Source organism: Neopelma chrysocephalum, unplaced genomic scaffold, assembly GCF_003984885.1.
Source record: "Neopelma chrysocephalum unplaced genomic scaffold, ASM398488v2 Primary Assembly neopelma1_26b, whole genome shotgun sequence".
NCBI classification, from domain to species: Eukaryota; Metazoa; Chordata; class Aves; order Passeriformes; family Pipridae; genus Neopelma; species Neopelma chrysocephalum.
Window position 1 is genome coordinate 9,990 of NW_020897696.1, and position 16,256 is coordinate 26,245.

The window sequence follows — 16,256 nt, forward strand, 5'->3', positions numbered from 1 at the left end:
GAGGTGAGGAGACCACAAAGCCTCACATCTAAGACAATGCCTGCACTCACAGCATTTCATTTAATTTACCTTTGAGTTACCCACACACAAAACAAACAATTAAAAAAAATAAAATTATTTCTAATTACTATCCTATTATACCTAGTTCACAGCTCCATTTCACTTGTGCTCTTAACATGCTAAAAACCTCCACTGCCTATCTTCTTTTAACCCTACAGCTACTGTAGACCTTCATAAACAGCATGAGAGGGAAGAAATAAAACCAGCTATGATAAAAGGACACTGATACGATAACCAAAAAGCTACCATTGCACACAGTAATATAGAGACAGATTGGCTCTTTTTGTGGTCACTATTAAGTATTTTAAAAGGGCAGATTGTTGTCTGTTTACAGAGAGCAGTAGCCAGAAGCCTGCGTAAAACAGAAATTACGTCTTATGTACAAAATAAGCTACAATAGATAGTGTACAGTCATACTTATTGAAAATTATGCCCCAAAAATTTTTTTACAAATGGGCTGCAGCTGTAAATTCAACCCAGCACTATAATACGATTAATAAATATCAAGTGATTTGACAGTGGAAAAGATTAAAAAGAACTCTTTAATTGTTAAAATGTCCAGTGTATCATGCAAAATCCACTCAAGACAACTGTTTAAAAGAAAGCATTGAGTGATTTGCCTACGTGGAAGGAGGCAGTGCATGCTGTGAACAAATAACAATAGAGAGAATAACAAAACAAATAACAGTAGAGAAGGCTAAAATTAACTAAAAAAAAAAAGCAAAGCTGTATCTATTTATTTTTATTTCATTTTATTTTTACTAATCCCCATTTTCTTGTCCAGGCAAGATGCTTAGCAGGCTCTGGAAAAAATGCTGCTGCTTGATTTGGAAGGGTAAGCACACCTGGAGCTCACACACAGCAGTGACATTACTCCCTGAAGCCACACAAATCATCAGGTGAGTAAAGCCATGAACGCACATGTAGGGATATTAGGTCTCAAGAACAGTTTCTGAGATCTCATTTTTGGATGTGTTCAAATGCGTCCAATATTCAGTCCCTCTGACAGATACCATGGTAATAACTCAGGTCTGCCTAAAACAAGAAATAAACGCAAAAGCCACAAAGACAATGGGCCCGAGTACGAGATATTCTGTCTTAAGCTGTGAATCTTATCTGTGGCTGCTCACTGCGTGGTGCCAAGTCACGTTTCTTTCATGTGTTACTACTGTGAGCTCCTGCCTGTTTCTCCCAGTGAGAGAGAGAACATTTGTAAGCAGGTAGTGCCTATCTCAGCAACTTTTATCTCACTTATTTAGTTATACAGTGGGCCTGATTTTGATTGTTCCATAGAGAAGACAAGAACTAACTAATGAGGTCAACAGAAATAGCCCCAAATTCAGTGACTAAAAAGTCCAACAAGAAAAGAAGCTAAACTAAATCTAATCTAAGATCCACAAATACAACACTATACTTCAAGCTGAGCTGGTACAGGAAAAACAGCAGTTTATAACTATATTCCTGTCATGTCTCTGCACCAGACTGGGTTACATTTTTTATCCAAAATGTTTGCTTAACATCTAATATATTCTCCCTTCTGCAATTGCAGAAAATGCCAGATGCTAAAATATTCAAGGTGACTTAGCAATACATTGTGGGTAACACAGTCTGATTATTCATAGGATTTGACCAATACGCTATAAACTATTATTTTTTCTAATTAAGAAATACAAGCCTTTCCTGAAGTAATCACTTCTTCAAATAAATACATTTTTATACAACCCAAGCTAACCCTGAAAAAACTGAAAAGCTTTGTGGAAATGATAATGTCTTAACAAAAAGCTTCCTTCTATCTCCCAAGTCAATAGCTAGTCACTACTACAGCTGCTACCAAGTCAGTTTTCTTCCAAAACAGAAAGACGAAGTGTGTCAGTGCACGGGGCACTTTGTGTGTTTTTTCACTCTCAAGAAATTCTTATTGGTCTGAAGAGATACAGTGGTTAAAATCTACCCCCACCATTCAAGATCATTTGTAAACCATAACAGGCATGTCTTTGCACATTAGTACTTGCTTAGGCAACTTCCCTTTAAAACACAGCACCCTTCCCCACAGCCACAATAAAATGTAAATTATGGGCTGCATACTTTGCTATGACATGCTGTATACATTAAAAAGTATTCTGCAATGGATACTTTCTGATCAGCCTCACATACACAAAATGTTACAGTAATTAAGTTTTCTGGTAGTAAATAAAAAAAAAAAAACAACCAACTTTGATTTTCTGCAAGTAATCACTATATTTAATTTTCTTTTATTTAAAGACACAAGCAATTTTATTATGACCCTTTATCTTTTTTTTTTAAAGCATTAGCAGTATTGCCAATCCCAAGCACTTAAAAATCATAGAATGGGTCCAAAAAACCAGGCTGGCTTAATGACAATCAGATTAAAGAAATAAAATAAAAATTTATGTTCTTTTTATTGGCAGTACGACTGTTGAGTCTTGGGACTTGATTTTTTAAGGTATTCTCCACAACCATATGGGAAGAAGAGAGAGAGGCAAGGGTGAGCAGACTGATATATGCGCACTATTATATCCTGTTTGACTACGATATTTCAGGAACAAAATCAGAAGAATTTAAAAGATTCCCCAAACCAGAATAAAAGACACCTAGACACATCAGTAGTGACTAGTCATCCTAGGAAGTATTCTTATGCCAGATAAAGTTTAATGCACAGGAGGAACTTGGGACAGTGGAAAAGTCAAGCAGGTGGCAAGCAACAGGAACCACTGAAAATGTTCATAAAAGTGCAGGAAGGATATATACAATTTTATGCATGGCATTTTACAACAAAAATCAAAGTCTGTCAACTTTTCCGTTCATACTATCATCTTTTAGTAACTCAATATGCTGTGATCTGAGGTGAGCGTAAAACCACTCATCTGGAACCCATTTGTCCTGTAAGTCACTGAACTGAGTCACCAGAGTTAATGGAATTTTTCTGAGTAGAGTTTCTCAAGGACCTCTACTGCCAGGCAAGGGAAGTACAAATGTATCACGGAGAGGTAATCATACAGATAGCAGGAAGGTGTGCACGCTTCTTAAAGCCCAGAGCAGACAGTGTATACTTGTATTAGGAAAATAAAAGCATTGCATTCTCACCTTATTGGCAGTGCATAACTGTATGGTGAAGACAAAAATGAAGGTGGTCACTGTCCTACAGGGTCAAGAATAAATTCACAGCTTGTATTGCTTGCCCATGTGGTTTGGCCCACGATGTGACTGTTGATCCAGGAGTTGAAGAGATGGAAACCAAAATAAAAAGAAACAAAAGCACAGTTAAGAGTCAAGCAATTTACACATGCTAAGACATTCCAGTGAAGACTGAGAGGCTCCATTTGCTATTACTCAAGCACAAATAAACTATAGATTTAATCCTGCAGACAGAGCACATACAGTAGAGAGTAGAGCCCATTTATTCAAACTGAGTGCTCTTTTCCTAAATGTGATCTTAATGAGGTGAAGAATCATAAGCGAGTTGAGATGACTGCCTTCACTGCCAACAGAACATATTTTATTTGAGAAGCAGCCGCATCCTGAAAACATACTGCTGCAACTACTACTATTAGGTGAAAAATAATCACCTTTTGGAACGTGACTTTATCTTGTACACTATTTTGTCATTAATGGTGGTATGCTAGAGTCAATGCCTCTTACTGCAAAGTCCCAAATAATATAAACAAAGCAAAACTCTACCAATGTGATTTTTTTTTAAATTTCTGTAACTTTGTTCAGTAAAATTATAAAGAGCTAGCACTGAATTTCTGCTGACATCACGTATTAAACAAAATACATTTGGGTTTTTCACTTGGAATCTCACCAAATATTTTTATCACTCTTGGTACAATAAAAGGATTTAATGGGACCATTTCTCCCTCACTGAGAAGCATTTCTGTTGTTTCGGTTATGAGCATACTTACTAGTTCCTATTTATGGAAGGATTTACATGCATATTTAACTCTAGATAGGTTCTTCAATCAATTCTTATTCAGCAAAACCCTTACTGGGACATATACTAAAGTAACTTTGCAGACTGGGACCAATGAACGCATACAGATCTGCAAATGTTGTACAACCACCTCAGACTACAGCTTTGAGAGGAAAACAACCCACAAAGAATTACATTCTCAATACATGCACTGAGATCAGAAAGGAATTATGGTCATCGATCTGTTTTTTGTCTTTTTGCAAAAATCAGGAGTCTACAAAGTTTCTTACATTTTAAAATATTAGTCATGCATCACCTCAGTCAAAACAGAGTAAAAATCCTAAACTTTCTTATATAAAGAATGTGAACCACTGAATAAAACTCCAAAATACAGTGCCTTCATCCAAATACCTATTTATTTATTTATCACACTTGCATAAAAGTAAAATGAAAGGATGAGGTCAGGATTTCCACTTTGCAAAGCTTAGGCTATTGAAGTCACCAGAATATAGCATGTCAGTTCTTTGCAATGAAATATTTACCTGTGCCAAGCCTGCCATACTTCTGTTTCTTGTGCTAATCATATTTTTATCTGTTAATGCAGAGTCGGTTACAGCAGTCTCAGAAGATAACTACACCTAAATCTGTTATCTGCACTCCCTGCATTGTACACACCATACCTGTACGGTTCTCCAAAACAGGCATATCATTCACAGCCTGCATGCTTATAGCTGAGGCTGTCACACAGCCTGACTTGTCTCAAGCAGCATCAGAGTGAGCTGCCTCACATGCTGGAGTAGGTTTGCAGCCAACCAGTGCTTTCAGACCACCTATGCAATTCTGACACGCATTTCCTTAACAGCCTGCCATACTTCTTTATTGCATTTCCCCTTCAATTAGTACACCACAACAAAAGAAGTGCACTGTATGAACAATGACAATGATAATCCTGACTGCCACTTACTAAGATGTGCTGCTAAGCTTCAGCAAGGGGAAAACTAGGCCTTGATTTTGTTTCACTAGCTATGTTACTAAAACAATTATTTTTAAATTCTAACATTGAAATCCTTAGTTGATTTTCAGGCGACTGCATCCAAGTGTCTATTTTCTTAATTAATGGGAAACTAGGCCACTGGATCTATTATATAAAAAATTTTAAGTGAAATTCCAGGCCTTTTGTAAATGTCTTTTAAAACAAGACTATTTTTCTCAACTTTTCTAAATAAATTCAATCAGGCCAGAAAGGCAAAGAAGAAAAGTTGCACTGTTCATTTTCAAAAAGTCTTTCAACTATGTATATATGGCCTTTTTGAAAGCAATTACTTTCTAACACTCTTAGTCACACAGGTAATTTGTCTTACAATAAAATATGTATAAGCAGCATGCGGCACACAAAGGCTCACACTACAGGAGTCATCCTGTGCGCGACTATTCCACTTTCTCCAGCCAGTCCTCCCAACAAGCTCTTCTATTTCAAGCCACCTCCTCAGTATGGAGGCCCAGAGGTGGACACACCGAACAGAGGATATTCTCTCCTAACTAGAAGGGCAAGTTAGCTGAGGCACTGAAAAGTTGCACTTTGGGTGCAGAAAACTGCCCACAAACGCCCTTTCCCCTTGTCCCTCTGAGAAGAAACACCTCTGTTCAGCAGGCAGGCTGAGACCTGCAAACTCATCACACCAAACCCAAGACCACCAGCTGCCTGTTACCACAAAGCTGAACCACCAACAGGCATTTCTCATTACCTCCTCCTTCAGCTCCAATGCTTTAGCACCAGAGAGATTAAAATATCTATTTTAGAGCTATTTCTAGATTGCTTTATGCTCCAGCCTGGTACTTACAAATGCTCAGGAGCTGTGGGTGCTGATGATTTCTCATCACTGAGACATGAAATCCTCCAGGCCAAGTTCAATATTAGTGTAAGTCCACACAAGATTAGTGACTGGAATAGGGGTGTTACCCACTTCTACAGACACTTAATGCAGCTTCTTAATCAGGCAAAAATCCCATTTAAGCCCACAGTGCTTTTTGCCATGAAAAGTAATATAGAGAAAATAACAGTGATACGCACCAGATCACTTTCTGAGCTTGGTTACTCTACTACATGCCTGGATTAAGTCCAATAAACGGAGTTATTCTAGATATACACCCATGTAAGTGGCTCACAATCCCGTCCCCTGGAGTCACTCCAGATTTATGACATTAGAACACAGTGCCAAATTTGGTGCTTTTAAAAAATTATACCTACATTTGTGGAAAAGTGGCTTAAAAGAGTGATGTTTAAACACTGAGAATGAAGACAAATATACATTGCTTGGTGAAACATGTTTTTAAGAGCAGCATGCAGTTCAAAGCTAATTCTTTGCATATTCTTTCAAGGTATTATAAACTGCGGCAAAAAGTCTCCTGCTCTGTGGCTATAATATTTTGATGAGCACAAACACAAAAAAATAAAAATGAAAGAAATACTACTACTGGAAATGAAGCGTTTCCCGAGGAGAAAATTGTTTTTAGTAGTATATACTTAGGATTTTATCAAGAGAAACTGCAGTCAGCTTTAACCTAGAACACAAAACCTTGCTAAGAACTATGACAAGGCTTAGCAAACCTAGAGTGACAACGTTGATATCAAGTATCACTGATTTTCATTTTACCAGGCAGAGGGTGTAAAGTACAGTACACGAGTGAAGAATAACAAACCTGTGGCCTAAAATGTGAATGCTGGAATGGGAACTGTTCCAAACAACATGACAGCCACCAAATAGTTAATCCAGACAAACAGGAGGGGAAAAAAAAAAAAGGAAAACTCCGAAGAAACTTTTATGCAAGCTTTTATAAGCCAAAAGCATTTTTACAAAGTACCCCACCTTCATTAATTTGTTAGTAATACACGCAAGTGGAGCTGACAATTTGACTAACCTGCTAAGCGTGCCATGTACGGTCCCATCTGCCTGACACTACTGCAGGCAAAGAACACTCCTCCCAAGAAGTTCAGCCATTAGGAACCCACCACTGGCATCCTTCAATTTTCGGCAAGCCCGAAGCGGTGCCCAAGGCACCCACAGAGCTAGCGGTAGCCCTCTGGGTCGCCCGCCAGCCACACACACACACCTGGCTGGACGGTGAATACGGTGAATCCGGTCTGTTACCATGGCAGCCTGATCTAATTACATGACTGATCAGGGCTGGAGTAAGCACGCTGAAAGCCAGCACCGCTGACATGTCGCTACATGATGAGAGAGACAGACAGACAGACAGCCGAACACGGAGGAAAACCTATCGACCTCTGCCTTATGTAAAAAGTGAGATTACAGTCACTCTTTCAAAATAACTGCTGTCTGTAAAATACCGGGCCAGTTTTATGAACAAATTAGGTGCAATAACGTACAATTACTACTATTATCTCACATCACAAAAATAACTACAGCATAATATTTTCACTGGCCATTCTCAATTTCCCTCTCCCCCATTCATAACCCTTGCTCCTTATGATAAAATTGCACCGTCTCCATCACCCAGAACAGAAATAGATTAACACGAAGCCGGGATTTTCCTTTAGGGGAAGGTTTCATTCGAAACTGAAATTAAAAGTCCTTGACTTCTCGGTGTGTCAGCACAGTAACTCTCTATTCCTGACCATATCCCACACATAAAGTAACCATTACTGCATGAAATACATAACCATGAGCGTTAAAGGTTAAAGTGTAAGCTGTGTAACAAAATATAAATTTCTTTACCATATGAAAGGGAAAAGGTCTCCAGCAAAGGTCATCTACCTGCACACCCCTGCCGATCTGTACACAGAAATCATTTGTAAAGAGGAAGGTTTTACAAACACGGATTTCTTTGCCTGGGCATAACAGGAATGCTTAAATTTCTTCCCCAATTCTATCTGAAGTTCGGGCTCACGGGGGAGAGATGCTGCTCGAAGGAGTCCCTATTACACAGCATACGGTAAACAAAATAAAAATAGCCTGTCGCTCTCGTTGTCTACACAGTGCATTATATAACGGGCTTCCGATTTGTTTTCTTTTCTATTATTACTCTTCAGTAATTCCTCCTCTTCAATAATATGTAAATCGCTCCCAATTCTGTCATTTTATTATTACCGCTATTACTATTACAGTAGGAGCTAATGCTTTTCCAGCACGCTTTAATTTAGACTTTAATATTCTCAGGAATCGCATTGACAAATTCAGCACCCACAACCGTACACGGGGTCATTTATTTGTTTTTCTGCCAGTAAATTAGGATGCCTTAGGAATAAAAAAAATAACATTAAAAAATAAAAAAGAAAAAGCCGAACCACCACCAACCAACCCCAAACTCCCGCAACCGAACCACCCCCACCCGACCCAAGCAAACCCGGCGGTGGCGGGGCATCGGTGAGCGGCAGGAGGGCAGCGGCCGCCGCTGGCGGCGAGCTGAGCCCCGGGGCGGCGGCGGTGGGGAGAGCCCCGGCCCCGCTCCCCCTCGGGGCTCCGCCGGCCGGATCCCCTGGCCGCAGACGGGCAGCGGGGCGGCGGCCCTCCGGCGCTCCCCTTCCCCCACCCCTCCCGCCCTGTCCCTCCCGGCAGTACCGGGTGGCGTCTGCAGCCGGCCTGGGCCCTGAGTGAAGCGGAGCGGGGCTGCTGCCGGGCACATCCCAGCGCCAGCGCCGCCTCCTCCACCGCCTCCTCCTCGCTTCATTCACCCTCCGGCAGCCGCCCAGCCCCGTACTACATACGCCGTGCGGCGGCGGCGACCGGCCCTGCCGGCGACCGGCCCCGCGCTGCGCCCCGCCGGGTCCGCCCGGCGTACGCGCCCCGCACGGCCCCCCCCGCACCGCGCTGACACACGCGCGCACACACATCCACGGCACCGCACCGGCACCGCACCCCCCCGCACTCTCACACACACGGCACGGCACTGCACCGCACCGCACGTACCGGCACCCTCCGCGCGCACACACACACATACACGCATCGCACCCCCCCGCAAACACATACACACAAACACACGCACGGCACCGCACACACACACCGCACCGCAACCCCCGCACACGGGCACCGGCACCGCACAAATGCACCTCATCCCGCACATATATATATATATATACACAGATATACACACACACTCACACTCACGCACCGCACCGCCCCCCCCGCACACACAGTCTCACAGCGCAGTCTCACACACCCCGAGTCCGCCGCCGCACCGGGGGCAGCCGCGGCTCGCAAAATGTCCACCGTCCCCGCGGCCACCCACACCCCGCCCGGGCCGGGGGGAAGCGGGAGGGAGGGGGGGGGGAGTTGGTGAGGAAGAAGGAAGGAGCCGGCGGGGGGGGTGGGGCAGGGCTGTACGAGCGGCTCCCGCTACGGGGCCGCCCCGTCCCCCCGCTCCCTCCCGTGTCCCCGCATCCCCACTCCGCTTCCTCCGCGGCGCCCTCGGTAATTTCGCGGCCGCCCCCTCTCCCTCGCTCCCTCCCTCTCTCCCCAAGGCCGGGCCCGCGGCGGCAGCGCCTGCGGGCCGGGCCGGGCCGGGGGCGGCCGCAGCGAGGCGGCTGCAGCCCCGCGGCGGGGTGGACACTGCGCTCCCCTTCCCCCCCACCCCAGCCCCGTGTTTTTCCAGCTGGAAATCGACGGAGGTTTGCAGCCTAAACAAGGGAAGAAGCCGGGGGTGGGGGAGGGAGGCAGAAAGCAGAGGAGGAAGAAAAAGCCACTTACTGTAAAGTGTCAGTGGAGGTGGGGTTGGCGGGGGTGGGGGGTCAGAGAGAGACTCGCACACAAATGTCTTCCTAGCTGATCACGGGGGGTGGGTCTGCTTTTTTGTTTGTTTGGCTTTTTTTCTTCCCCCTGCAGTGACACAGGTCCGGGATGTCTCCACCACTGTAGTAGAAATGATGTCTGCGGTACAGCGCTCGCTCCCTCTCCTCTCTCCAGCATGTAAATGGGTAATAGAAGCCAAATATGGAGCAGTTGGCTGCCTCTGCAACAGCTCAAGGATCCTACTTCATGCAAAAGGCGGGGGGGGGGAGGGGGGAGAAGGGAGGAGGAGGTGGAGGAGGAGGAGGAGGAGGCAAGGCAACACTCTGGCAGGCGGCCAAGAGAGCCACACAGATTATTGCATACGCACGGCACCGCCGGGCCAAGGCGGCCTTAACCCTTTGCGGGGCCGCCGCACGCTGCCCGGGGGCGGGGAAGGGGACTGGGGGGGCTCTTCTCGACACTTACCTCCTCCTTCCCCTTGTAACACTTCAAAGGCTAGGCTGGCTCTCTACGGTGGGCTTAAACCCTGCGCACGCCAGTGTTCCCGAGAAGTCCCCGCTCCTGTGGCAGGCTGCGTTGCGCGGATCTCAAATCACTTTGCAGGCGGAAAGAAATGAGATGGGGAGGGGGAAAAAAAAAAACCACACCAAAAAAAAAACCCAACCCCAAACCTATATTGTTTAAGGGGGAAGAAACAGACAGCTAGCGAGGCGTGCTGTCCTTCAGAAATGGCAGGGAATGCTGTTTTAAAGGATGCATGAAAATCGGTTGCTCAGTCAAGGCTGGTCTGTCTCTCTAAGGGAGGAAATAAAACTGTGCTGGAAGCCAGGGAATGCTCTGAAGCAGCCTCTGCGAGAGTCAGAAGAGGGTGATTTTATTTAAGATGCCATATTGCATTTCGCTGTGGAGAACTGTGAAGTGATTTAGAGCAAGAGCCTGCATCCCACTCCCTTTTTCTGAATTAGTTTTATTTATCTGGATCCTTGGCATATGCTTGAGTTGCTTTGTAGAAAGTACCTTCCACTTCATTCAGACCAAAGAGGCTCTGACTCATACCGTCACTGAACTACAAGACAGGCAGGGCTGAACCACGCATGTTTGGGTACTGACTCCCTCTGGATTCCTCAGCACTGGTTTCATCAAAGATCTCTTCGCATCTCTCCCAGCTGCATGCAGACCACTGTGAGCCTCTCCCCCCCGCCCACTATGGCAACTTACACTTCCCTGGCACTCCAGCGCAGCTTGTTACTCTCTTACTTCTCTCAACACGGGTCTTTGCTCTGCAAGTGCCAGAAACTGCAGTGATGGGCACAGATGCAAAACAGAGACCAGAGAAAATATCCTCCTTCTGGACTGTCTCAGTCTGCTACTCAAGTGAAAAAAAAAATCAACTTACTAAGGGAGGTACAACTTAGAGAAATAAAAGAACTTATGGAAGCAATGGATGCAGCCCAGAGAAAGGAAAGGACAGCAGGCTGCTCTGCTTGCATGCAACCTGACAGTGGTACATAAGAAGCCATTCACTGATTTGGCATCAGGAAAAGAAGTAGAGCACAGAGAGGGCCTCTCCCCACCCCAAGGACATTGCAAAAAGTGTTGTATAAATACCAAAGGCTGGTAAGCACCAGCTCCATGGAGCTGGATGCTGTGGGGTCACAGGCCTCAGAAAGGCCTGAGATGTGCACTCCATGTGACATGGCCATCCAGACCAGGCCATTTATTGCAGCTTGTATGAATTTGCCACAACGATATGCTCCAAGCTACCTGGTTTCTAGTGCAGGTATACCTCCTATGTGTCCATTATCTACTAGCATTAGGTTTTAGCATTAAATCTAGCATTAGAGTCTAGATGCAAAGTACCCTAGGACTCAGCCTGTCATTGTGCAGATCAGCAAAGTAGTCCTTTCTATAAATTACTGTACTAGTCATCATAATTGCTAAAGAACATAGTAATAACATTGTAAACTTCGGTGCTCTTGCTTTAGAGTTGATACTGTAATATAGACTAGCATTATGAAATGTAAGGATCTTTTACTACAGCACCTTCTGCATCTTTAGTTCAGGTTCGCTATGAAAACCAACATGATATTCTGCTCTAGGAGTGGTCTGGGGACAGGAGAAGCAACAGGCTAAGATGTCTGGACAAATGTGCTACTGAGCACTACAAGACTGAATCTACAGCAGCAAAGCAGACAGCAAAATTATATTCACCCAGTTAATGTAAGGTTCATTGATTTAATAAAAGGAACCAAGGGAGAGAGACAAAGACTGGAGATTACTGAAAATCAAGTGAAAGCCCTGGAGAAATTCAAACCTATCATCAAGGTTCAGTTCTGAGTACACGGCATTCTCCTGTCTGCCACCTTTTTTATTCCAGTAGTACAGAGTGTTACCTCAGGAGAAAGGAATCTTTCCTTCTCAAACGTTCACCTTGCCAAGAGGTGTGGCACATGCAGAGAAAGAGAAGCCACATTCATGCTGAAGCAAGCTTTGGGCAACTTTCCCTTCTGCAGCAGGCTCATGTAAGAGGCTTGTGTGTTCCTCCACTCTGTGGCCATGGTGTTTGCCTCAGGACCCTCATTTTTTGCCACACTCCAGGCTCTAGGCTTTTACATCTTTGTCTGTGTTTCTGCTTCAGAGTAGTAAAGAGATTCCCAAAATATAGGTCCATTGTAAGTCAAAGCAATAGTTTTCCTGAGCCAGCAGGCAGCCTTAGCCCATTGGCTCTGGAAAGTGCCACAACCGCCACCAGCCGCGTCAGGTGAATAAGCCATTCTCACCTCCTTTTTGACTTGATATATAACAGGTGAGGGATGAGGGTACTATGCCTCTGCAAACATTGACTGACCTGCGGGACATAAAACTGTGTCATAAGACGTCCTTGTGCCTCTGCATCTCCCCTGCTGAGGGCCTACACTGGGCCTCAATATATTCCCTCCACAAAGAATTCCACAAAATATGGAGGTGCTGATGAAAGCAGTGAGTGGGACAGAAGAACCCATGTCAACTTGAGCATTTTTATTTACTGCTGGCGATGTGCTGAAACTGATATGACCCCCAGTAAAATACAGTATTGACCAAAAGATAAACAATTTTACATGCAAGATGCACACTGCATACTTTATACCATTAATAGTACTTACGGAAAATGAAAGAATAAGTGGTGTAATACGTTGGAATTATTTTTTTGTTAAACATTCATATTCAGGGAAATCCAGGGATTGACAATGTATTGAGCATGAAAAGTAATTTCACAATTATTGATTGTTACAGTCCAAGTCTCCAATCTGTCATAAAATGACATTGTTGGTCTCATTACAGCCTCTAGTGGACAGTAGTAATCCACTTCACAGACCTGTCATACCATTTGCTCAAATGACAAGTGTTATCAAGGCAGAGGTTACTCCAAGAGAGCATGAACATAGAAGTCATTCTCATCCCCTGGCAAAGAGGATTTTGAATACAATCAAAGGTTTGCTGTCATTGCTCATAAGGTGCCTTGCTTTACTCTTCAGGTATTAGCATTGGCTTGTAAATAAACAGGGAACTTCTGCTATTCATTTCAGCCTCTGACAGCTTTCATAAAAACTAAATTCATCTCAAATATTTTTATAACAGAAAATATTGGTTGCCATGTTTTTGGCTTAAGTAAGATGATTTTATTCCAACTCAGAATCTGCCGACTGCCCAATTCACCTCCTATCTATTTATAGCCCTCTTGCATTCAGATAAGTTTTGCTAATGCAGTTATTTTCATTATTATTTCAGACATATGCAGCTGATTTAAGGTATTTTAACAGCTTTAACAAATGAGAAACTATAATTTGGATTGCAGCTGGCTAATAAAGGTATGCTTTCCTCAGGAAAGTTAAAAATGTACACAATCTGAAGAATAATGTATTTGGACTGCATTCTTTAAGTGCCACTTGTGTGAACATAATAAAATATGACTAACATCTTTATTTTTTGTGTATTCACTTAGACATAAGCGCACCTCCTGTCAAAACAGAGATGTTGAGGATGTTCTCCAGTACTCTGTGATTGTTTTCAGATGCAAGGAAATTAGATTGGTAGACACAGAGAGCTACTGCTGTCTCTTTAAAGCCACAACTATCTCATGCAAATTAACATTTAGTGAAATGAGAGCAAAGCATTCATGAAGACTAAGCAAGTATGTAGTACTACACTGTGACTCAAAGAGAAAAATCTTATGATCTAAAATGCTGTGGTCCTTTGCAAGTGAATTCAAAGGAAAGGCTGCCCTTAAATTCTTTATTTTACCACATTGTGGCTAGGTAGGGGTTGTAGGGTGCTGAACAAATCATTATTTGTCATGCCTTCCATATAGTGCTTTTGGAAAACTCCATAAAAGAGTCTGGCGTAATAAACACTTGAAGAAAAGTACCAAGATCAGTGTTTACAGAGCCATAGTGCTGTCTACTCTCTTATATGGTTCCGAATCATGGGTCATCTACCGCCACCACCTGCGTCTCCTAGAACGCTTCCATCAACGCTGCCTCCGTACAATCCTAAACATCCACTGATCAGATTATGTGACCAATACATCTGTTCTTGAACAGGCAGCAATCACAAGTATTGAGGCCATGCTACTGAGAACGCAGCTGCGATGGGCAGGGCACGTCTCCAGGATGAAGGACCACCGCCTCCCTAAGATCCTGCTTTATGGTGAACTTGCCACAGGCTGCCGCAAGAGAGGAGCCCCGAAGAAAAGATACAAGGACTCCCTGAAGCAACATCTCAGCCTCGGGCATATTGATCACCATAACTGGTCTACTCTGGCCTCCAATCGGGAGGCCTGGAGACAGACCATCTAGAACGCTGCTGATGCTTTTGAGAAAGCACGCAGGATCACCCTTGAGGAGAAAAGACAACGCAGAAAGAATCGAGCCTTGCAGAATATACCCTCTAAGGAGTCTTTCTGCTGTGTCTTTTGCAACTGGACTTGCCTTTCTCGTATTGGCCTTTTTAGCCACCAACGCGCTTGCAAGAAACGTGGGTAGAGCCCTTCCCAAATCTTCGTTCGCAAAGCCTAGCCATGACATGACATGCCTTAGAGTATAGGTAATGGGATATTTAGGTACAGAAATATTTACCTTATCATTGTCTTGATTTTTTAAAAGAAGCAATCAAGTTCCTCTTCTAATAACAATAGCTTCAATAGCTTTAAAATAACAATTGGTCCTTAGATGCAGATCTTTTGCTTTTTCTAAAACAGGCAAAGTAATTCATTGGGGAATTAAGAAAACTGAGGAATCCTCTGAAGTCTTAAAATCAAGACTGATTTAGTCTTCTGAATAAGTTTTCAGTCAGTTACAGGTCTCTGATCTGGAAGGAAGATCAGCTAACCTACCAGTGACCACCCCAGGATGGACCACAGCCACAGTCAGCCCCATAAGCTGTTCCAACAGTGATCAGTGTGAAATAAAAGTGCTTGGTCCTTCTCTAGAGGTGCTTAACTGGTCTAGGCACCTCTCAAGTAATAACTACTATGGCCTGCCATGTGCTTTATGGCTGGTGGTCTGAGGTCTCCACCCATGTCCTGGTCTCCACATTTCTCCCCTGCAGTTACCCCTATGGCTGGTGTGAGAAGAAGGACCAAGCCCGAATGGAAACTAAACAGATGTTTTATTCCTAGAAGTGATCACTTCATCTAGGGGTCAAAGTACACCAGCAGGGCACAGAAGGGAAGCTGTACTCTGTGGAAAATCCTTAGTTTACAGGGATGTCAAGGCAGTGCTGTTAACAAGGATTAACATTCAACCAATGGTGCAGACCTCAGGAGAATTCACTGGCCACTTTCTGGGAGGGGGCCCTCAGATGCTAGCAGGGAGCAGACAGAGGCCACAAGTCCTTATAAGAGACATGTGTTGTCCCTTTAAATCATACCTGGTACAGAGACTTATCTGAGAGTTCACTTACACCAGTTTTTTTTCTGTCTGTTAAGGGCGTTATGGTCTAGACAGATTAGATTAGCATCTATCGTGTAAACACTTAGGGTTGGGAAATAACTCTTGACCTTTCTTAAAGCTTCTTACCCACATATAAGGCAGTGTGGCTTCCAAAACCTGCCACAGTCTCTCTGATCAATGCTATACATACTTTGATAAGTGCAATGAGTTTTAAGGGGAGAAGGGAAATGGGCTAGAATGGACTGGTTACCTGTTTGAACAGACATAGGGATTGAAAACATGGATTTTTGACTCCTAAGTCTTTAATGGCCCCAACTGAGCTGTTCTGGTCTATTGAACAAATCCTTCCTACCTCATGGATCATTGACCTACCAGACCTTCAGAGCCAATGTGCTCAATCCTATTGCTAAGTCTGCTCATTTTGTTCACACTCTAAAAATCATTATGTTTTCTTGAGAAAAAGCACATCTTATGAATAACAGCTATTTTCTACTCTCCCTGTCTCTACTTCTTCACTAAATATGATATATATAGGCCTTGACCCCAAAGGTGTCATGCAAATTCAGAACTCAGGTTTACCAAATTCAT

General features: G+C 43.7%; 1 long non-coding RNA gene across 4 annotated transcripts in view; it reads right to left on the bottom strand.

The window, feature by feature from the left end:
• Nucleotides 1–849: 849 nt before the first annotated feature.
• The window catches only part of LOC113964215, a 71,175-nt gene continuing 55,768 nt past the window's right edge, over nucleotides 850–16,256 (bottom strand). The window contains exons 5-7 of one of the 4 annotated variants that reach the window (XR_003533104.1): nucleotides 10,204–10,333; nucleotides 3,166–3,285; nucleotides 850–1,095 (exon numbers count right to left, since the gene is read on the bottom strand). This is a non-coding gene — a long non-coding RNA (uncharacterized LOC113964215). Of the gene's footprint in view, nucleotides 1,096–3,165; nucleotides 3,286–8,571; nucleotides 8,682–9,696; nucleotides 9,980–10,203; nucleotides 10,334–16,256 lie in introns of those variants that run through there. The other 3 variants (XR_003533103.1, XR_003533106.1, XR_003533105.1) reach the window with 3 other exon arrangements.